Raw genomic sequence first — 22,900 nt, forward strand, 5'->3', positions numbered from 1 at the left:
AATCATATCAGTCAGTCAATCAATCGCTCCAGTTTTTATGGGCAAATCTCTATATTATTAGAACAATCATTTAGTAGGGTTGGAATATTGTTGTACCTGTGATGGTTCAGGAAATGTATGAGGGTCAAAGACTCTTGTGATATCCTGTGTCAGACCAACTGTATAGATGGGAGACCTGTTGGACAAGCTTCCAGGAGTGAAATGTCCTTCCTCAGGCATCATCATAGTTGACACTAAGGGTCCAGGTACATTTCTTCCAGGCACTATACCCTGCCCGCTAGCTCCATGTATGCCAGTTCCCAGAAATGAGGGAATATGAAGCTACACTGAGCACATACCAATAAGCACAGATAGGGCAAAGAGCTCCCAGGGTGTATGCTCACAGCCACTCTAAGGTAGCTGCACTCCCTCATTTCTTGTGTTTAGTGCACACAAAAGAGGAATGAGTAGGGCAGAGGTGTAGTGTAAAAACATCTGATTGATGCCTTGCTGGCTGTATCAGGAGAGAAACCCAGGACTGAGTGTGCCATATAGAGCAGGGCTCAGTCATAGTTGAGAGGCTGTATGTTTTACTTTTGCTGCATGTTTATTTCTTATTACACTAGAAGGAAAACAATCAACAATCATTCAGGCATTTTCCACCATCATTAAATTTATCCAGAAATGTTTTTGATTGAAAATGGGGTTTCCAGGGACCAACACTTTCATGAATACTGTAATATACTATAGATCTTCACCAGCGGGAACCAAAAAGCCCTTTGTAATTCAGATATCTGCCAGAATGAGGGAAGCAGGATATATACAATGATATACACAGGAACTTCATCTAAATGGAATGGAGTTGCTTCTACTATTAAAATGAATCATTCTAGTGTTTTTTTAGCGCCAAATGAACTAGCAGGAACTCTCAGAGTAGCAATATAAAAAGTGCTGTTAATTCTCTTATGCAAACTAAACCCACCTCACTCCGACTAGCTTCGAGCATCAAGGACAATAAAAATTCCTTTTTCAGATATGTGGGGAGCTGAAGGAAAAGCAAGGGCAACAACCTGCTGAACCAGATGGGACAACTGACAACTGACGGCCAGGAAAAAGCCAACCTATTAAATAGGTACTTTGTAACAGTCTTTCATCAGTCCCATGGGATACCCATGCCTACCATGGGACAGAGGTCCGGGTGAGGGAGATCCGCTGCCCTCCATCAATCTTGACCTCGTGAAGGAACACCTTTAGAGGTTGGATACCTTCAAGTCAGCCGGCTCTGACAATCTGCACCCCAGGGTACTCAAGGAGTTGGCGAGCATCATAGCCCAGCCTCTGGCGTGAATCTTTGAGAACTCCTGGTGCTCTGGTGAAGTGCCCAAAGACTGGAAGAAGGCCAATGTGGTTCTTATCTTCAAGAAAGGGAGGAAAGTGGATCCAGCAGACTATAGGCCCATGAGCCTGACTTCTATCCTGGGGCAGATCTTAGAAAAGTTTATTAAAGAGGCCATCCTTAATGGACTGGCCGACGCTAACATCCTAAGGGATAGCCAGCGGAGGTTTGCTGTGGGTAGGTCTTGCTTGACCCATCTCATTTCCTTTTACAACCAGGTGACCTATCACCTGGACAAGGGAGAAGAGATTGATGTCATATATCTTGACTTCAAAAAAGCCTTCAACCTGGTATCCCATGGTCACCTTTTCAGGGCCTCAGCATTTGAATGTCTATACATGTGGCTCTGGAGAAATTTTTCTATCAGGAGAACAAAATGTATTATATAGGAGAAGGAAAGTGGGGGAGATAATTTCAAAATACATCATTCATGAAAAGTATTCAGATGCTGATGTGATGAACATGCTATAAAACTGCTTTGTCCCTGATTCAATTTGGCAGAGATTGAGCCTGATTTGGTGGCTGAATCTCTGAATCCAAATCAAATCAGAGGACCTTTGATCTCTCTTTGAACCCTCGGAGGGTTCCGAATTGATTCAGAGAGATTTGTGCAGATTCAGTGATTCAGACATAGATACAGCTTTAAAAGTGTTTTTTCTGAATACCTCTAGGTAGCAGGGGCTCAGATTGCTGCAGTTCTGGGGCAGATGCAGCATCCCACAGAAGCACAGGGGACATCCCAGTGCACTCAGCAGCAGACCTGGAAGTGGACGAGAAGCACTTCCGGGTCCACTGGGAAGTGCATGGAAGGGGCTTCCCCATTCCCCTCCCCAACTCAGTGACTGGTACCTCCTTAGTTTGGGGGGGCACCCGGGGTTCCCCTGCGGCTGATCGCTGAGCTGGGGAAGGTGCAAGGGGGAGGGGAGCCCCAGTGGGCTCCCTGGCAGACCTGGAAGTGGTCACGAGTCTCCCCTGCTACCTCAAGGTATGTAGAAAAGATTTTAAAGCTGTGCTTGTGTCCAAGTTACTGATTCACCGAATCAGCATTAAATCTTTGGATTCGGCCGAATCGAATCGGGGACAGTGATCTGAATCAATGGATCAAATCGCTGTCCCTGATTTGGGCTGAATCTGAACCCAAATTAAATAGGGCCTATTTCACACACCCCTATATATTACAAACATGCAAATGTTTTTGTTTTTTGGGGGGGGAGGGGGTGGGCCCACACTTAGTTCTGCAGTCTTGTGCTAATGGCATTTGCCTAACAGGGTGTAGTGATAATGATAGGATATTTTTCAAGGTGTGCTCAGCAACCCAAAAGAGACGGAACTTGGCTGACACACAAGAAACAAGGATGCTGGGTGGGATCCTAAGTATGGATGGGGATGGGTCTGTATCTAGCTATAGCATCTAGGCCAGGAAATCTAAAAAGCGACAATAAGTAGAAGAGTAAAATCAGTGGATGTTGAACTAATCACGTATGCTTTGCTAATAAAACTGCTGCAGCAGCCACTTCCTGAATAATATTTTTATTATCTCTAGTTTCTGTGGAGGGGCTGGTTGGGGGCTGCCCTGTCTGACTCCCTTGCTGCTAAGCAACGTTCACTTGTATTGCCTGGTCCCTGCCTAAGTGCCTCCAACTGGTGTTCATCACCCAGAGTAAGATCTCATCACTGATTTTGAGATTTCCAAACACTCTCATTATGTAGTAGCTGTGGGGACAGCACCTGGTGGCCTTTCTATTGCTGCTGTTTTCTTCCACCCCCTTACAGATCTGCTCTCTGTTTGCGTGAAGTAAAAGATGAAGGTAAGTTACTACAGTATTAGTCTTCCCTGCTGACGTGATACATTCTCTCCATAAGCCCCGTTCCTGTAAATTTAAGATCATTTTCATTCCCCATAGTCATCTACAGTACAAATACATGAAAAATATAGGCAGGAGAATGGAAGGAGTTACTTGGGAATCATGGGATAAAAATAAGAAAACAAAATTATAGGCTGAATATTGGAAAGAACTTCCCAACATCCCTTCTCAAAGGAGGGAGTGGAAGTTCTATCATTTGGGACATTTAAAAGTGTATTGGTGACTCTACTTGAGAGGAGACCGTCCTTTACTAGCTGATAAGAGTTTAGCACTATAACAACTGTGACTCATCCAGGTCACACAGTATATGGTGGCTCGGATACTGAGCTCAGAAGTCATGAGTTGATGTTTTCAAATATGATTATCCATTTCAGGTGTTTCAGTTTGGCCTGATTCCTAGAAAATGCAGAGCACTATCCACTGAAAATCAAGCACAAAATATTTTCATGTATTGGCATCAAGTTTATAATTCAAAAAGTTTATTTTTTGATTCTGCCATTGTCCAGAGTATATGAAGCTTGGTTTCCTATTGTAAAGACCTTGCAATTTGTCTTTTAACATTTAAGTTTCTGGTTATTCTATAATACCACACATAATAAACTCATGTAAGGGAAACATACCAAAAGACCAAGTTATGGAAATTTACCATTGTTATCTTGAGATTTTCTTTGTTAGAGAATTTCATAACCTCTATCTCTTATTCTGCTTTTGACTATTGTATCACCATCGACATTATTCCACCTCTCCTTCTAAAATGCTAGAATTAGTTTTTGTCTGAGGAGAAGTAGTTTTGGGAAAACTGAAGAAGTCAAAGACCAGACTAAAAGAAAGATGAGACATTCCCCCATACAGGTAGATTGTAAAGCATTTAAGGCAAATGTTGTATTGTTCTGCGGGAGACCTAATTTAAGACATTATTTCTTGCATGACTTAGTTTACTCAAAACATCTCTTTGTTCCAAATACATTGTTAGGAAAAATACATTATCAAAATTATAGAAAACTTGTTTTCAGTTTTGAATCTGGCTGCTCCTCATGTTTTTCTAAGTATAGTCTGGAGATTTACATAACATCTGGAGCAATAGAAAAGTCCTCAATATATCCCCTGTACAATCACCATCATTTTGCACGTGGCAGTACTGCAGGAGAAATTTAAAAATGCCAGGCCAGTTTTTTTTACTTGATGATAAGGAGATAGAAAAGTCATTCCTTTTTCAACTTTAGCAAGTGTTCAGCCTACTCCCTCAATAATTCACATTCTGTTTCCCTAGATAAAATGCAGTTGGCCAAATATATCCCCACTGAAATCAATGGAATTATCTCAGGGATGAATTTGGCCTCAAATGGATTAATTAATTTTAAAGCTACATAATATTAATTCATTTTAAGGAAACATAATAATTTTTGTATAACCCTTTCTCAACTCGCATCCACTGAATTTCACCCTGTAATTTTTCCTTCAAGCCCAGTGATGCCTGGCTGAGCAGTAACCTCTTTCAAAAAGGTGTACAGTCATAACTTAAGAATATAATGGTAAACATGGAGAATCCACCCTACCCCATAGTAAGATATCCTCAGTACCTGGTAGTTCCTTACTCATTTCTTGTCTTGTCTCTTGCAGTGGTAGAATTTCAGACATGATAATTCCATACCATGCTGCTTTCTCTTGTACATTCCTACACCTTTGGATGCTTTTGACTTATAACCAGGGATCCGGGTTTTCCATTTGCCATGGAAAACCATGGTAAAACCCAACTTTTCTCATTTTAAGGAGAAAAACTTGGATTTTCTCTTTTTAAGGAGAAACATGAGAAATGGCAGGTTTCTGCATTCAGGCTAGCAGAGTTCCAACCTGCAAGAGGCTGAGAAGAAGGTGATGAGGCATGGAGCACAGTGTGCACGTGTGCACATACACATACACATGCACATGGCCACCAGGCAGCATGGAGAGCAGCTCTTGCAGATAAGTTTGGGTGGTGGTGGGGGGGGGAGGATTGAGGCAAAGTGAGGGAAGGATGGGGTTGCTGCCCAGCCAGGGTGGGGCTTGGGGGCCAGGGCTCGAATACACAGCTGCAGGGCCCAGGCAGGGAGTGAGATGGAGCCATGGGTGTCTAGTCCAAAGTGGGGGAGGGGGAACTGGCTCCCTGCCACTGCGCAGACTACCAGGCAGGTGTGGGGGGCATATGACCCCTGGATTTGTGCATGGGGAGGGAGAGATGTGGCTCACCATGGAGCCTCCATGGCCCAGTGGGCAGGACCTGAAGTGGCAGAGTGGAGCAGGGTTGGAAGGCTCCTTGCTGCCACTGGGAGTCCTGCACCATCATGGTGAGGCACCCCCCACACATCCGGCAGCAGTGAAGGCACAACTACATGCCATCACTCTTGCTGCTGCCTGGTGGACACAGGGCACCTTGACATGGTGGCATGGGGCTCCTGGTGGCAGCATTGATCCTCTCCATCATGCTTTGCCCTCCCATGCTGGTCCTGCTTGCTGGATCATGGAGTCCCAAGGGGGGAGGGTGTCAGGGCAGGGAGCCCACAGTAAGTAGCCTGCATCCACCCCCTTGGCAACCCTTTTTGATTTCTGGTCCACCCAAAGTTTAAAACCAACTGCCCAGTAGTGGCAGCAGCACTTCTAGTCAGGCAGTGCTGAAGTAGTCACTTGATTTCATGGCTTATTATGATCTACCTGATCCCTTCTAAACTCTTCATTCCACAGGTGTTAATAACCCTCTCTTCTTTTTAATTGTTTGATGTTCCAATAATTGAACTAGACTTTCTTCTGCAATTCTGCTGTCTGTTAGCTGCTCCTGGTAATGAAGCTCCTATTTCACAGCTCTGCATATAGTTTTTAATTCATGCCAATAAAATTATATATTTTTTTGCTTCCATCTTATACTGAGTAATACATTCATAGATCCCTAGAGTATTAATAAAGCTTCTAGTTTATTTTTAACAGGAGAAAAATCTATGCTGTTTTATATGTGATGATTCACCTCACCTACTGTACTCCCCTTTGAAAATTCTAGATCTGTCTATGAAAGGTCTCATCTGGTTTGTTTCCCCCCCCAGACTTCCAGGGAAGATCAGGTAGGATATGGTCTGATTTGTTGCACTGCTTTTTGTTTGTATTGTTTCATTTTTGAGAAGTGTTGGATTTTTGTACATGGTTATAGCTGATTCTTTTCTGTGTTTTCAAGTTGGGAGGAATCTGTATTTATACAACATAAATAAATATATATTGACTACCTTCTCACACTAAGCTTGGGCCTAGTCCCTCTTATCCTTCAGTTTGTTGAGCACAGAGTGTATTTAACAGAGTGTTACATTTAACAAGAACAAAAAACTTACTACAAACCTAAGAGAAGAGAGGCTTTAAAAGCTCAGATGTAGCCATGTACCTTCTCATAAAATCCTGCAAAGTAGAAGAGAGAGCTCACGGTGCTCTTGACTTATTGATTGTAATCTACAATGAACTGACAGAACTTTGGCCTGCAGTGAACCTGATGTTAAAATGTTGAGAAGTAAAGGAAAGAGATTACAGAAATGTCTCCTTTAGGTGTATTCTTTGCAGAGCTGTGTTAATGCTTATGCATTTCTCCAGCTGCTTCTCACTCTATCAGAATTTCTCTGCTTTTTCTTTACTATAGGAGCCAACCAACTTAATGATGTGGAAATGAAATACCATATTTACTTGGTTGACTGTGATTATAAAATGACCCACCTATAATTAAATTACATATATGGAAAATTTATAAATGTGTTATAATTTTCCAAATATAGAATATAATTATTGGAGTTTTGCTTTGAATTTGTCCCCCTCCACTGCTCAGAACTGAAAATAAATCTGGGGCATCAGGTAACCCCTTTGCTGTCTGCTTCCTCAAAACTTTTTCCCTTGGCAGCCCCTTCCCCCTCTCCTTACTGCCAGACATTGCTCTCCCTGAGCACATGGAAGTGAAAAACAAATTTGAAAACAACAACTTTGATATGTTTTGCATATAGTACCCATACACTTAGTTCATCCAGAATTGATGCAGTTTACCTGTTTTGGAACTGCTGTAAGTTTTAGCATGGGTACTCCATAAATACACTCTTAAGCAGCACTTCTGTACCTACTTGTGTATAGTTTGTACCATATACAGCATTAGCCCAAAGCCAAAAGGCTCATGATTTGCCATCTAGTTTATTGGGCTGGACCCCAGTAGAGTTAACGGCATTAAAAGCCATGGTGACCCCATAGCTCAGCACTGTTCAGTGTGTACTACAGATTTTGCCCACAAAGGATTCACGTGCTAATTAGCCCCCCACTCATCACTGGAAACAGGTGTTTTGTTCATGTCATGAGTCTTGGGGTCCTCCAAAAATTTATGTGCAGATGAAGCACAGGGCAACCTGGTCTGGTCCCATCTCATCGAGGGTGGGCCACCCTAACCATATGCAGGAGGTTGAGATGGGGCAACAGAGGAATTCTGAATAAGCTGTTTGGGGTCCCATTCAGTAATATTTGCCAGATATTTAAGGCTGGTTAAAAACAGGACCCAGTGGAAATGGGAAAGAAAGGCACAGCTTAGCTGTGGGAGCGAAGAGGAAGTTAAAATGTATACAATGTAGTGGCTCACCATGACTTAAAAAAGAGTCAGCACTGAAGAGAAATGAGTGTAATGGGCACTATCATATATATTACTAAGAGGGGTTATACTAACCTATCTTTGTGGTAGGTTACCATCAGTATGTTTGCCCAATATGGGTCATGTTTTTTATAGTCATGTTCAGTATTGGCTGCATCTAATCAACGTTATCATTGGTTTCCATTACTGAGTATATGCTGCTTTTGGCAGCACTTTCATAATATATAATGTATTTAGCAAGGTTTTCTTGTATGTGAATGTAAGATGAGGGTTTTAACCCTCGTGTTGATTGTGGGGGAAAACTCCTCATCTTGTATTTAAGTAAATATGGTAGATTCTTGGTGGAGAGGAGCTTATCCAATGTTTCCTGCTTTATTTTTGTGTGCCTCAGACATTTGATTTGATGCAATATTTATGACTTCACACATTTTCTTTGCATACATTGAAGTCACACTTAATTTCTGTGGAAGGGTGCCATAGCAGGAATCAATATTCAGTCTTCTACTAATTTATAAAAGTGACAAGACTCAATGAATTCTTCTAAACTAAAGCACATATGGTAGATGTTATACACTAGATGAAGGTAGAATTGTACTTGTCTCCATCAGTCAGTTGGAGGCTGATAATATTTATTTATTCCCTGCCAGTAAATCTGAAGATGCTAAATTATTCTTTCACTGAAAAACAGGAGTCCTGCAGCATTCTTAAGCAAGCAGCACTGTCCAGAGTTCACCAATAGGGCATATCTAATGGTAGAACAGTAGGAAAAGAGTTAGATTTTCAGTTTGGATTTGGTAACTTCCAAAGAGGTGGATCTTCACCTGAGCTTTATCATCAGTCTTGATTTTGGAAAACTAGGCAGGAAAATTCATGACCATCCCAATCGGAGGTATAACAGGACAGTAGTGGTGTTGGGATGCTGGGTTTCTACAGCAGCTGCAGCAATTGCTGATTTTGCAGCCTCCATCCCCAAGTGGGCACCTGGGGATGCCATGCTTGTTGCTCCTCACATCTTAGTTATACTACTGATTCTAATTCCCATCAAGAAAAACCTATGTGCTCAGTGTTTTCTCTTTCTCCATAGTATTTTGGTATTTTCAGGTCCTTACAGAATATGTAGTACATAGGCAGGTCTAGAAATAAAAAAATATATATTAAACTTTATCCAGACCTTTTTCACCTCCTGGAATATTCTCAGAGTTTAGGTTGTATTGAATTGGAATTCTGGGTGATGGTTCCTATTGCTTGTATCCAACATACGCTTCTTTCATTCAGCCTTATTTTATTCACTTACCACTAGATGCAAGATAGCAATGGCTGCTTAAAAACCTAGGTCTCTTATATGTTTAAATTAGTTTGTAGATGCCATTTGCAGTCGTCCAGTAATAAATCAAATTGAATAACATAAGGCAAACTAATCAGAAAATGCTGCTCTCCTGTCTTCAAGGCCAGCCATCTCTTTAAAGAATCCATAAGAAAAAAAAAATAGACCAGGCCTAGGACTTCTATACAAACACCACCTAGTGAAAAATTACTTACTTATTCAGTACCTCTTGAAAGCACTTATTAAAGCATAATACAAGACTTTCCCAGAGTGCTAGCATGTGCCAGAGAATAGATTAATGGGTGCTAGGTAGCCAAACCACCTGCCTGATTTCTGAACTGATAATTTGCTAGGATTTTAAGAAATCATTGAATTAATCTGTAATTTTTCACTGACATAAGTGCAGCGCTTCAGACTTCTCTTGTTTTCCTGTATTGCATAGAAAAACAACAGGAAAATATCCTGAGCCACAGGATTCTTGGAGCATTTGAAGTTGCAGCGTGAGTCTTGCTGTCATAATTGGCCCCTGACATGGCAATAACTGGTGTGTCTTAAACAAAGAGGAAGGAAGATTACTGGAAATCTAAGAAGTTAAATCACCCATCATTGTGAAGCTGATACACCTCACTAATCCTTACTGATTATTAATGAGTTAATATACATGTAATTATCTGCCAAGAACTGGCAGAGGCTGCATAAGCACAGGACATGGTCATCATGAGCAACTTCAATTATCCAGATCTCTCTTGGGAGGAACACTCAGCCAAGTTGGATCAGTTGTGTTCCTTCCTGAACTGCATTGAAGACATTTTCCTGACTCAGGATGTGCACAAACCAACCAGAGGTAATGCTATTCTAGATTTGGCCCTGGCCAAGGGGGATGACTTGGTGACCAACTTAAAAATAGAAAGTAGCATGGGTGACAGTGACCATGAAATCATCATGTTCACTGTCCATTGCAGGGAAGACAAATTAGGTAGCGGGAAGTTGAAATTTTGGACTTAAAAAATGCAAATTTCAGACAACTGAGGTCACTGGTAGGGAAAGGGGTGCAGGACCAGGGGCCAAAGGTGAAACAAGTGCATGAAGAGTGGTCATTCCTTACAGACATGATCCTCAAAGCGCAAAGGAAGTCCATTCCCACATGGAAGAAAGATAACAAAAGGATTGGGAAGCTCTCTTGTCTAAACAGGGATATCATGGTCCTATTAAGAAAAAAGAAAGAGGCATACAAGCAATGGAAGTTTGGGGCATGCCTCAAGGAAGACTATACAGCACTGGTCCACACTTGTAGGGATCAGAGTTGAAGGGCTAAGGTGGCAACAGGACTAAAATTAGTGACGGGAGTCAAGGACAACAAGAAGTCCTTCTTTAGGTATGTAGGGAATAGGAAGAAAACAAATGGGTGTGTGGGGCCACTGCTCAGCAACTCAAGACAGCTGGTTACTGGCACTCAGGAGAAAACTGACTCCTGAATGATTATTTTGCTTCACCAGGCCAAGGGCAAAAATCATGCCAGAGTGGGTACAGAACAAGCAGAGTAGGAATGACTGCCTTCCTACTATATGATCCTAGGCAAGCTGTTTGAGAAAATTATGCTGGCACACATCCAGGAGGGGCCAGCAGGAGACTGCATACTTAGGGGCAACCAACATGGGTTCATCAGTGGAAGGTCCTGTCAGACCAACCTGGTGGCCTTTTACGATCAGATTACCAGATCATTAGACGCAGGGGTAGCAGTGGATATAATCTTCCTGGACTTCCGGAAGGCTTTTGACACTGTCTGTCACCCTGTTCTCATTAAGAAACTGGGGGGCTGTGGTGTAGACACCCACACAGTCAAATGGGTCGCCAACTGGCTGGAGGGCTGCACCCAGAGGGTGGTAGTGGATGGGTCCTGCTCAACCTGGAAGGACGTGGGCAGTGGGGTTCCGCAGGGCTCGGTCCTCAGGCCCGCACTGTTCAACATCTTCATCAGCGATTTGGATGAGGAGGTAAAAAGCACCCTGTTCAAATTTGCTGATGACACCAAGATGTGGGGGGGACGTGGGAACATTGGAAGGATGCGACAGGCTACAAACAGACCTAGACAGGTTACAAGGGTGGGTGGACAAGAATAGGATGGGTTTCAACACAGACAAGTGCAAGGTGATGCACCTCGGGAGGAACAACCGGCACCATACCTACAGGTTGGGGAACTCTCCTCTTGTCAGCACACAGGCGGAAAAGGATCTGGGGGTCATCATTGACTCCAAGATGAACATGGGCCGGCAGTGTGGAGAGGCAGTCAGGAAGGCCAACCGCACCTTGGCATGCATCCACAGATGCATCTCGAGCAGGTCCAAGGAGGTGATCCTCCCCCTCTATGCGGCACTGGTCAGGCCGCAGCTGGAGTATTGCATCCAATTCTGGGCGCCGCACATCAAGAGGGATGTGGACAGCATGGAGAGGGTCCAGAGGAGGGCCACTCATATGATCAGGGGACAACAGGGCAGGCCCTATGAGGACAGGCTATGGGACCTGAACCTGTTCAGCCTCCACAAGAGAAGGCTGAGGGGGGATCTTGTGGCCTGTTATTAACTAGTCAGGGGGGATCAGCAGGCACTGGGGAAGTCACTGTTTCCCCGAGCACCGCCAGGAGTGACCAGGAATAACGGTCACAAGCTGGCAGAGGGTAGGTTTAGGTTAGATATCAGAAGGCGCTACTTCACAGTCAGGGCGGCTAGGGTCTGGAACCAGCTTCCAAGAGAAGTGGTGCAGGCTCCTACCCTGGGGGTGTTTAAGAGGAGGTTAGATGAACATCTTGCTGGGGTCATTTGATCCCAGTATTCTTTCCTGCCATGGCAGGGGGTCGGACTAGATGATCTGCTCAGGTCCCTTCCGACCCTACAAACTATGAACTATTACTGTAGAACTGGTATGTGGTTATTTGAAAAAATTAGACATATAAATCAGCAGGACCGGATGAGGGTGCTGAAGGAGCTGGCCAAAGTCATTGTGGGACCGCTGGCAAAACTTTTGCAAAACTCATGGCACTCTGGAGAGGTCCCTGAGGACCAGAAGAGGGCCAATGTTGTGCCCATCTTCAAGAAAGGGAGGAGGGAGGATCCGGGTAACTATAGGCCAATCAGCCTAACTTCTATCCCAGGGAAGATCCCCGAAAAATTCATCAAGGAGTCTATATGCGATAGGCTTACAGAGTAGGTTTCTGAATGACAAGGCAGCATAGCTTTGTTGCGGGCACGTCTTGTCTTACCAGCCTCATCTCCTTGTGGATAAGGGAGAGGAGATTGATGTTCCAAAAGGCCTTTGATCCAGTATCCCATGATGTTCTCATGAGTAAATTGGAGGACTCTGGATTCAACCATGAGACAGTTAGGTGGGTAGGCAGCTGGTTGTGGGGTAAGACCCAGAGAGTTCTAATGATCAGATCTATGTTGTCTTGGCAGGAAGTGGCCAGTGGAGTTCTTCAGGAGTCTGTGTTTGGTTCAGTGGTTTTCAACATCTTTATCAATAATTTGGATGTGGGGGTGAAGAGCTTACTGGCCAAGTTTGCAGATGACACCAAGTTATGGGGAAGTGTGGTCACGCTTGAAGATAGGCTGCAGGTATGGGTGGACCTAGACAGACTGGCAAGTTGAGCGGATCAGAATCAAATGAAATTCAACATCAAGAAATATAAAGTGCTCCATCTGGGGATACCCCCCACCCCACTCTCCCCTACACACCTACAGGTTTGGCAAAGCACCATGTATGAAAGGGACCTAGAGGTAATAATAGATCACAGTATGAATATGAGCTGGCAGTGTGACACCATAACCAACAGGCTAAATAATACCCTGGCATGCATCAATCGATACATCTCCAGCAAAACTAGGGAAGTGATTCCTCCACTTTACTTGGCATTGGTAAAACCGCAGCTGGAGTACTGCATCCAGTACGGAGTACTGCGCTTCAACAAGGATGTGGTAAAGCTTGAGAGGGTCCAGAGAAGGGCCACCCCTATGATTACAGACTTGCATGACAAACCATATGAGGAATAGCTGAGGGACCTGGGACACTTCAGCCTGAAAGAGAAGGCTGAGAGGGGACTTGATAGTGGCTTACTGCAACATGAAGGGCATACATCAAGGACTCGGTGAACAACTGTTCACCAGGGAGCCTTTGAAGATAACCAGGAGTAAAGGCCATAAACTCCTGGAAGACTATTTCAGGCTTAACATTCAGAAAAGCTTCTTCACAGCCAGGGTGGAAAAGGCTCCCTCCAGAGGTGGTGCAATCACCTACCCTGGAAATCTTCAAGAGGAGACTGGATGGTCACCTTGCTGGGGTCATCTGACCTCAGTTGTCTTTCCTGCCTGGTACAGGGGGCTGGACCCAATAATCTTCCAAGGTCCCTTCCAGCCTCAAAATCTATGAAAGTTTTGGATGTATAAATGAGGCAAACATTGGTTATTGCATCATGGTATTTCCTATTCATAGTGTAGGAAGATGCTATATGTTTTGCAAGTATCTAAGAAGTTTTAACACTGTGAAACATTCTATAAATGCCCAAGTAGTTGTCCAAAAGGAGCAAGTATGTGTACTGTTTCTACACTTACATCAGCTGTGTTCCACTACATGGTGAAGGAGGCCTCTTCTATTCTGCTCTTGTTTAATATCCTTCAGTCACAACCAGCAGGATGGAGAAAGTGCCCTAAGTGCTGCTGTTGTCCATCCCTTGGGTTAACCACCTGCATATTCTCTGCCCGGGGAAGGCTCTGCTATCATGTTGAAAGGTTTGACTGGAACACCACCATGGTTTGCCATTTTGTGCTTCACGTGGTTTTAGCCAACCATTCTTCTTGCTGACCTCCCAATGAACTTAGGATCATAGGGAAAGTAAGGCTGGAAAGGATCTTACAATGTTATCTAGCCCTGCCCCTGCTCAAGGTAGGAGCATCCCTGATTAAACTGTTCCAGCCAAGTGTCTGTCTAACCTGTTCTTGGATGGGGATGGAGATTCTACAATTTATATAGGTAGACCATTCCAATATTTGACCACGCTCATAGTCAGGAAATTTCTACTGATCACCAACCTAAATTTCCTCTGCCGAAGATTGAGGCCATTGCTCCTTGTCCTGTATCCTATGGCCACAAAAAAAAAAAAAAAAAGCTCATCCTCTCTATAATCACCCTTCAAGTGTTTGAAGATCTATCAAATCCTTCCTTAGTTGTCTTTTTTCAGACTAAATTAACCCTAGCTCGTTAAGCCTTTCCTCATATGTCATGCCTTCCAAGACGCTAATCATTTTTGTTGCTGTCCTGGACTCTTTCTAAACTGTTTGTGTCATTCTTGAAGTGTGGGGCTCCTAACTGAACATAGTACCCCAGGGGAGGCCTCACCAGTGCTGAATAGAGTACAAGAACCACTTTGATTTTCAAGTGAAGTCCTTCTCAACACTACTGCCGCCCAGCCAGTCATTCTCCAGCCTATATTTGTGCACATGGTAATTCTGCCCCAAGTGCAGGACTTTGTAGTTGTCTTTGATGAAATGCATCTGATTGATCTTAGACCATTTATCTAGTTTATCCAGGTTATCCAGTCCTACCCTCCAGAGTAGTTGCAACTCCACCCAACTTTTCATCCACAGTTGCTAAGTGTGCATTCAGTCCTATTGTCCAAATAATTACTGAAGATATTAAACAATACCAGATCCAGGACAGAATCCTAGGAACTCTACTTGATACTGCCTCTCAACAGACATTGAGCCATTGATGACTAATCCATTGAGTATGACGATCCAACCAACTATGTATCCACCTTATAGTATTTTCTGCTAGTCTGTATTTCTGTAGCTTGTTAGTAAGAATGTTATGGGGTACAGTGTCAAAAGCCTTGCTAAATCCAAGGTATATCACATCCACTGCTCTCTCCTCATCCACACAGCCTGTCACTTTATCATAGAAGGAAATATGCTTGGTCAGGCATAACTTGCTCTTGGTGAATCTGTCCTGGTTGTTCCTGCTGTGTAGCTAAAAATCTTTTCCTTTATGCGCTTCACAACAGATTCCTTGAGGACTTGCTCCATGATCTTTCCAGGTATTGATGTCTGGCTGAATAACTTGTAATTCCCTAGATCCTCCTTCTCTTTCTTAAAGATGTGTATTTGCCCTTGAGCACTATATTTACTCAATCATCTGGGACCTCGCCAGACCTCCATGAGTTTTCAAAGAGGATGGCCAATGGCTCTGAAATTAGCTCAGCCAGTTCTTTCAGTACCCAAGGATGCATCCCATCTGGCCCTCCTGACTTGAAAGCAGCTATTCTTCTGCTACTCTAGGCTGTTTTTGTCCTTTTCTATCTTTGCTGTCATCTGCACTCATCATCTGGGAGCTTTTCCTATTTGTGAAGCTGAAGTAAAAATGACATTAAATACTTCATTCTCCTCAGCATTGTCTGTGACTAGATCGACTTCTGAATTCTGTAAGAGGCCTATGAAATCTCTGGTCTTCCTCTTCCTCTTGACATACTTGTAGAATCCCTTTTATGTCTTTTGCCTGCTGCATCTTAAATTGTGCCTTGACCTTCCTAATTTTCTCCCGTTATGCCTGTGCAATGCTCTTACACTCTTCCATAGTACTATGAACAAGCTTCCACTTTTTGTAGGATTCCTCTTTGAGTTTCAGCTTTTTGAAGAAACTGCTGTCTAGCCAGGCTGGTATCCTGACCATTCTTCTATCAAATCGCTTGCTCCCTTAAAATGGCTTCCTTAAAGTACAGCCAGTGCTCCTGGACTACTTTTCCTCTCAGACTTGCCTTGGAGGGTATCCTGCCCACCAGTTCCCTAAGTTTGTTAAAGTCTGCTTTTCTGAAACCCAGTGTCCTGATTCTGCTGCTTTTCTTCCTTTTTTTTTTTAGGATCCTGAACTCTAGCATTTTGTGGTCACTGGCCATGTCTACATGAGATGTTTACTGCACAGCACTGGGCACGAATCATGTCATGATACTACTGTGCAGTAAGCATCACTAGGCAACCGTGCCAGGATGCTACTGCGCAGTAATGCCAGTTACTGTGCAGTCATCTAGTATTTGGCTATGCAAGTACTAAATGACTGTGCAGTAACAACTGCACAGTGGGCATCTTGTGTAGATGTGCCCACTGTCACCCAAATTACATTCCACCTTCACAATCTCAAGCAATTCCTCCTTATTTGTGAGCAGCAAGTCAAGAATAGTTTCTACCCTCCCACCCTTAACCAGCTGGCCTCTCTACCATCTGTATCAAAAAGTTATCTTCAACAAGCACCAGAAAATTGCTGAATTGCCTGAGCTTTGCTATGTTTCCTTCCCAGGAGGTGTGCTAACTTGACTCAGAAGTGCTGTAATAGACTAACGCCTGTCTGTGTAACTTAAATATTTGTATTGGGTCTAACCATAATAGTAAGGAAAAAACAATCCTGGCTTTGGACTCAAAAATATACCTGATGTAGCTGAACAACATTAAACAGAAAGATTTGGGGAAGAGAGAGAATATTACTATATTTGATATCCGTCTGCTGTGTAGCTAAAAATCTTCTTGGTAATTTGAAAGGCTGAATAGAGGAGTAAGAATGATGCACCCCATCATTTACCTCTAAGTCCCCACTCTGAATATGGCCTAGGAATGACTGGGGGAAAGTCATCGTCCTGTTTCTGTAAAATGCTCCTGGCACTAGCACCTATTGCTGCCCTGGTCAGCAATCTAAGCAAATAAGGCTGAAGAGAGGCTGTACAGGCAGAATAGTCCCACAACTTTTCTTTAGAACAAGAGCACTTGTTCCCTCATGCTTGAGCCATGTGGGACATGTTCTAAAGCCATTATTTCACTCCCATTCAGAATAGCCTTTCTCTTTTCATAGATTTCATAGACATTAGGGCTGGAAGGGACCTCGGGAGATCATCGAGTCCAGCCCCCTGCCCAAAGGGCAAGAACTCAGCTGGGGTCATAGGATCCCAGCAAGATAAGCATCCAATTTACTCTTGAAGGTGTTCAATGTAGGCGCTTGAACCACCTCCGCTGGCAGACTGTTCCAGACCTTGGGGGCTCAGACAGTAAAGAAATTCTTCCTTATGTCCAGCCTAAAATGGTCTTGCAGGAGTTTGTGACCGTTTGACCTCGTCATCCCATGGGGTGCTCTGGTGAACAGATGTTCCCCCAGATCCTGGTGGTCACCCCTGATAAACTTATATGTGGCCATCAGATCACCCCTGAGCCTGCGCTTTTCCAGGCTAAAGAGTCCCATGGCTCTCAGCCTGTCATTGTAACATCTGTTTTCCTGACCTCTGATCATGCGCGTGGCTCTCCTCTGGACTCTCTCAAGCTTCTCCACATCCTTTTTGAATTGTGGAGCCCAAAACTGGACGCAGTACTCCAGCTGCGGCCTCACTAAGGCCGAGTACAAGGGGAGAATGACGTCCCGGGATTTGCTTGAGAAGCATCTATGGATGCACGCCAGCATTTTGGTCGCTTTACTAGCTGCAGCATCGCATTGGAGGCTCATGTTCATCTTGTGGTCAATGATGACCCCCAAGTCTCTTTCTTCTGTAGTGCTATCCAACGTAGCACTGCCGAGCCTATAAGGGTGCTGCAGGTTTTTCCTCCCAAGGTGGAGAACCTTGCATTTTTCGGTGTTAAACACCATGAGGTTCTCGTCTGCCCATTTGCTGAGCTTGTCCAGGTCAGCCTGGATCACCTGCCTATCTTCTGGCGTGGATGCTTTGCTCCAAAGTTTGGTGTCATCGGCGAACTTGGCCAGTCCACTCCTGACTCCAATGTCCACATCGTTAATGAAGATGTTGAACAGTATGGGTCCCAGGACAGAGCCATAAGGGACCCCACTGGTCACAGGGCACCACGATGAGTGACTGCCATCAATCACAACCCTCTGGGTCCGACCACGGAGCCAATTTCCCAGCCAGCGGATCGTGGTGGAGCCAAGGCCACAACTGGGCAGTTTGGCCAAGAGGTGATCATGGGATACCAGATCAAAAGCTTTTTTGAAGTCAAGATATATGACATCAATCTCTTCTCCCTTGTCCAGGTGATAGGTCACCTGGTCATAGAAGGAAATGAGATTGGTCAAACAAGACCTACCCGCAACAAACCCATGCTGGCTGTCCCTTAGAATGTTAGCCTGGGCCAGTCCCTCAAGGATGGCCTCCTTAATAAACTTTTCTAAGATCTTCCCCAGGATAGAAGTCAGGCTAATGGGCCTGTAGTTAGCCGGATCCACTCTCCTCCCTTTCTTGAAGATCGGCACCACATTGGCCGCCTTCCAGTCTTTGGGCACTACACCAGAGCGCCAGGAGTTTTCAAAGATCCGTGCCAGGGGCTGGGCTATGACGCTCGCCAGCTCCTCGAGTACCCTGGGGTGCAGGTTGTCAGGGCCAGCTGACTTGAAGGTATCCAGCTTCTCAAGGTGTTCCTTCATGAGGTCAGCATTGATGGAGGGTAGGGGATCCCCCTCACCCAGATTTCCCTGTCCCATAGCAGGCATGGGCATCCCGTGTGACTGATGAAAGACTGACGCAAAGTACCTATGTAATAGGTTGGCTTTTTCCTGGCCGTCAGTTGTCAGTTGCCCCATCTGGTTTAGCAGGGGTCCAACATTGCCCTTGCTTTTCCTCCGGCTCCCCACATATCTGAAAAAGGACTTTTTGTTGTCCTTGATGCCTGAAGCTAGTTGGAGTTCAGTTGCAGCCTTGGCTTTCCTGGTTTGCTCCCTGCAGGACCGGACCAGCGCGGAGTAATCCTCCTTGGAGGTGAATCCCATCCTCCATCCTTTGTAGGCTTTCCTTTTTAGCCACAGGAGGTCCGCTAGGTCTCTGGAGAGCCAGGAGGGATGCTGTGCCTTCTTGCTGCCTTTCCTCCGTGTTGGAATAGATTTAGCTTGTGCACTGAGGATCGCTTCCTTGAGAAGCAACCACTCTTCTTGAACTCCCAACTCCCTGGGGTCATGGTCCCTGAGGGCCTGACTGACTAGCCTCTTGAGCTTGTCAGAGTTGGCTTTTCTGAAGTCAAGGACTTCTGTGTTGCTGACTGACTTGCCAGCTTTACGGCAGATGGTGAAGGTGATCAGCTCGTGGTCGCTGTCACCCAACTTCCCATCGATCACTAGGTCGCCGATTAGGTCGTCCCCCGTAGCCAGCACCAGGTCAAGCAGTGCTTTGCCTCTCGTTGGCCCATAGACTTCTTGAGTCAGGTAGAGGTCATCCATGCACGAGAGAAACTTTGCGACCGCTCGGATTTTGCTGAGTGATATTCCCAGGAGATGTCTGGGTAATTGAAGTCAACCATGACAACCAAGGTCCTGGAGCAAGCGGCCTCAGTCAGTTCCTGGGAGAACTCCTGGTCAAGTTCGGGACTTTGAGTGGGAGGTCTGTAGTAGACTCCCACCGTTGTGTCCCCTGTGCCGTTTTTCCCATGAATTTTTACCCAGAGGATCTCTAGCTGTCCATGCTGGTCGCCAGCATCAGCTTGCAGGGACATGTAGCTTTCTTTCACATAGAGAGCTACACCTCCGCCCCTTTCGTCAACACGATCTCTCCTGTACAGGGTATAGCCCTCTATACCCATGGTCCAGTCATGGGTGGAGTCCCACCAGGTCTCCGTTATCCCAATGACATCATATTTCTTTGCACTGAGCAGGAGGACGAGCTCGTCCTGCTTGTTGCCCAGGCTCCTGGCATTAGTGTACAGGCAGGCAAGTGTGCCCTTGGGGGCTCTTGCCTTGCCCACAGATTGTGCCAGGGCTGGGGCAGGGGTGGGCTCCCTTAAGTGCCCCTTTAAGTGCCTTGGTCCGCTGGCTTTGCAAGGGCCGTTCAGCGGGCCAGCAGGGGCAGTAGTCCCCCCATCCCCCAGCAGGCTTAGTTTAAAGCCCGATGGAGCAGGTCAGCCAGCCTGGCTGAGAAGAGCCTCCTCCCCAGGGGAGAGAGGTGGAGGCCATCTCTTCCCAGCAGCTCGCTGCCTCTCTCGCCAAAGAGCGGGCTGTGGTCACGGAAGCCAAAGCCTTCCCGATAACACGAGCGCCGCAGTCTTTGGTTCACCGCATGGATCCTCCTCTCCCTCCTCAGCCCATAGCCCGAGACTGGGAGGATCGATGAAAACACCACCTGAGCTCCCAGACCCCTAAGCCCCGCTCCCAACTCCCTGTAGTGCCTCATGACCTGGCTGGGGGTGCTCCGAGCTGTGTCATTGATGCCCACATGAATCAGGAGCATGGGGTAGTGGTCCGTAGGCCGGAGGAGCTGCGGGATCCTCTCCGCAATGTCTCGGATGCGGGCCCCCAGGAAGCAACAGACTTCCTGGTCTAAGGGGTCAGGGCGGCAGATTGCCCCCTCAGTGCCCCGCAGGATGGAGTCTCCCATAACAAACACCTTTCACTTCGTCTTGGGGAGAGCGGGGCCAGTAGCTGGGGTCGAGCCTGGGTTGCCTGCGGGAGCTGGCAACTGAGCAGTCTCTGCTGCGGCTGCAAGAGGTGCGAACCTGTTGCTAAGCTCCAGCAGGGCAGGGGCCTTGGTGCGGCGGGCCGTGGGGCCCTTGACCACCTTGGTCCATGCCCCTGACTGGGCAGAGCGGGAGGTCCCAGAGTCCTCCTTAGTTGTGGAGGGAGACGGAGCTCTCCCCTGCGGCTCCCGGGGGAGAAGGGCCTGGCAGTAGGAGTCTATCTCCTGCTCGCAGTCCCTGGTGGCACGCAGTCTCTGGACTGTGGCCTGGAGCTCCTCCAGCTGGTGCGCCAGAGACCCCAGCAGGGAGCAGACCCCGCAAGGGGAGGTGGCCATGCTCCCGGGCCTCAGAGCCTGAAAAAGGGACAGGCAGCCCCCGCAGCCAAGAGCCATGGGCTCCGTCTGGGTGGCCGTCTCCGAGGTGCCCGATGGGGGGGCCGCAGAGCCCGAGGGGACCCTCGGGGTGCGGCGCGTGCCCATCTGTGTAATGCCTCTGGTAGGCTGGCTACGGCTGGGGCTGGCTATGGCTGGGGGGGGGGTCGCAGGCAGGGTCTCGTGCCCTCCCACGCCCTCCCCTGCGCGAACTCCGCGTTAACTCAAGCGCCTGTTTACGCAGCCTGCTCGCGGGGCTCCCTGGGGGCTGGGCCAAGTAGGGGCCTGGGTGAGGGCTTGACCTGGCCCGGCACCAGGCAGTGGCCTCCTCCCAGCAAGCGAGGAGTTAACCCCTTCCCACCACGAGCCCGCTCACCTCCGGCTGTGCTGGGGGTCAGCAGGGGGCTCTGCGGCTGCTGAGGGGGTGTCTGGGGGGCTTTGGGGGAGTGGGGGCGCAGCGGGCTTCACCCGCGTGTCTCTCACCGCTCCAGAGCCTACCTGAGTGTGGTATGTTTTCTCTTTTTAGTGCCTAACAGCTGTATTTTGGATGATTTTCATTTTAGATGCAAGGATTGGCATGTTATGATCTTGTGAGTTGTGAAGTAAACACAAACCTTTCTCAGAGAAATAGAGAGCGAACTGGAATTCTTTCTGCATCCTCAAGAAAATAATCTTGTTGGATTTGTCCTATGACAGAGAGCCTGAAGTCTGTCAAGAATTTATATTTCCTGGCACGGGAAAATTAATAGGGATTTGAAATTGCACAGGTCTTCACTACCTCTGTGATCCACTAAGATAGAAGCACCCAACATGTGTGCATGACAAGGCACCTATAGTCAGAAAAATGGACATGAAAATTTAAAAATCAGTAGCCTGGACAAGTAAAGAGGGTTTAAGGATATAGGCAGGATTCAATGACAGGAAGATAAGAGGACAGTAGTTCTTTGACAGGAGACAAAGACTTTTCCAATGTGGTTAGGCTGTGCTCTGGATCAACACTCCTATGTGAAACTATTGATGTAGCTTCACCCTGATGAGATAATGAACTCAGACACCTGAGACTTGTTAAGAAGGTTTGATGGGAGATCACACCAGGCTTCTTTGAACACAGCAAAGGGAGACTGTGACGAGCTAATAAAGACATGATCAAAGGAAGCTAATTTCTGGAGATACGAGACATTTGTTTTTCTCTGTAAGTTAAGGGGAGCCTTTCATACAGGGCTTTGCAAACTATTCAGATGAGGTATGTTCTCCATACTGTATCTCTCTTTTCAGTTTTTGCTGCCATTGTCTCTCAGTTAAACTTTGTTTCTCAAAAGATTGATGTTGTCTGGGTAACAGATGGCCCCAGCGAGGGAATCTTCAGCCTCTAGAAACACGCGTGAAGGGTATCTGGAGCCTAACTCCTACACTGTGGTCTCTTTCAGATGGGATGTCAACACAGGTGTTCACTCCCATTTCAGCTCATGCAGTTAAGGGCTAAAACTTATTTATACCATTGATGAAGCTGATGTCTGAGTAATCGTCTGGTTTTTCCTGAATCCCAGTGAGATTGATTCTGCCAGTGCGTTTGGGGGCAAAGAATTCCCAGCCGGTTGCACTCTGAGAATAAAAGAATCTGTGGCTATTGACGATGCGCTTGATTTCGCCTGCCCCCCAATTTCAGGAAAGATTTTGGTATAGTGGGACACTGCAAGCAAAATGTTGCTGCAATAACTAAACACATGTGTAGCCCAATGGGAAGTCCACTTACATGAATGCAACAGAGCTATCAGGGGATAAACTGGATGGTTTATTCAAGTTAACTGTAGGGGAGAAGTTTGTAAGAACTGATTTCTTGTTAGAATTAATGTGAGATCTAAAAGAG

The sequence above is a fragment of the Crocodylus siamensis genome, chromosome 2 (genome assembly GCF_052110815.1).
Source record: "Crocodylus siamensis isolate JL-2025a chromosome 2, ASM5211081v1, whole genome shotgun sequence".
NCBI lineage: Eukaryota > Metazoa > Chordata > Crocodylia > Crocodylidae > Crocodylus > Crocodylus siamensis.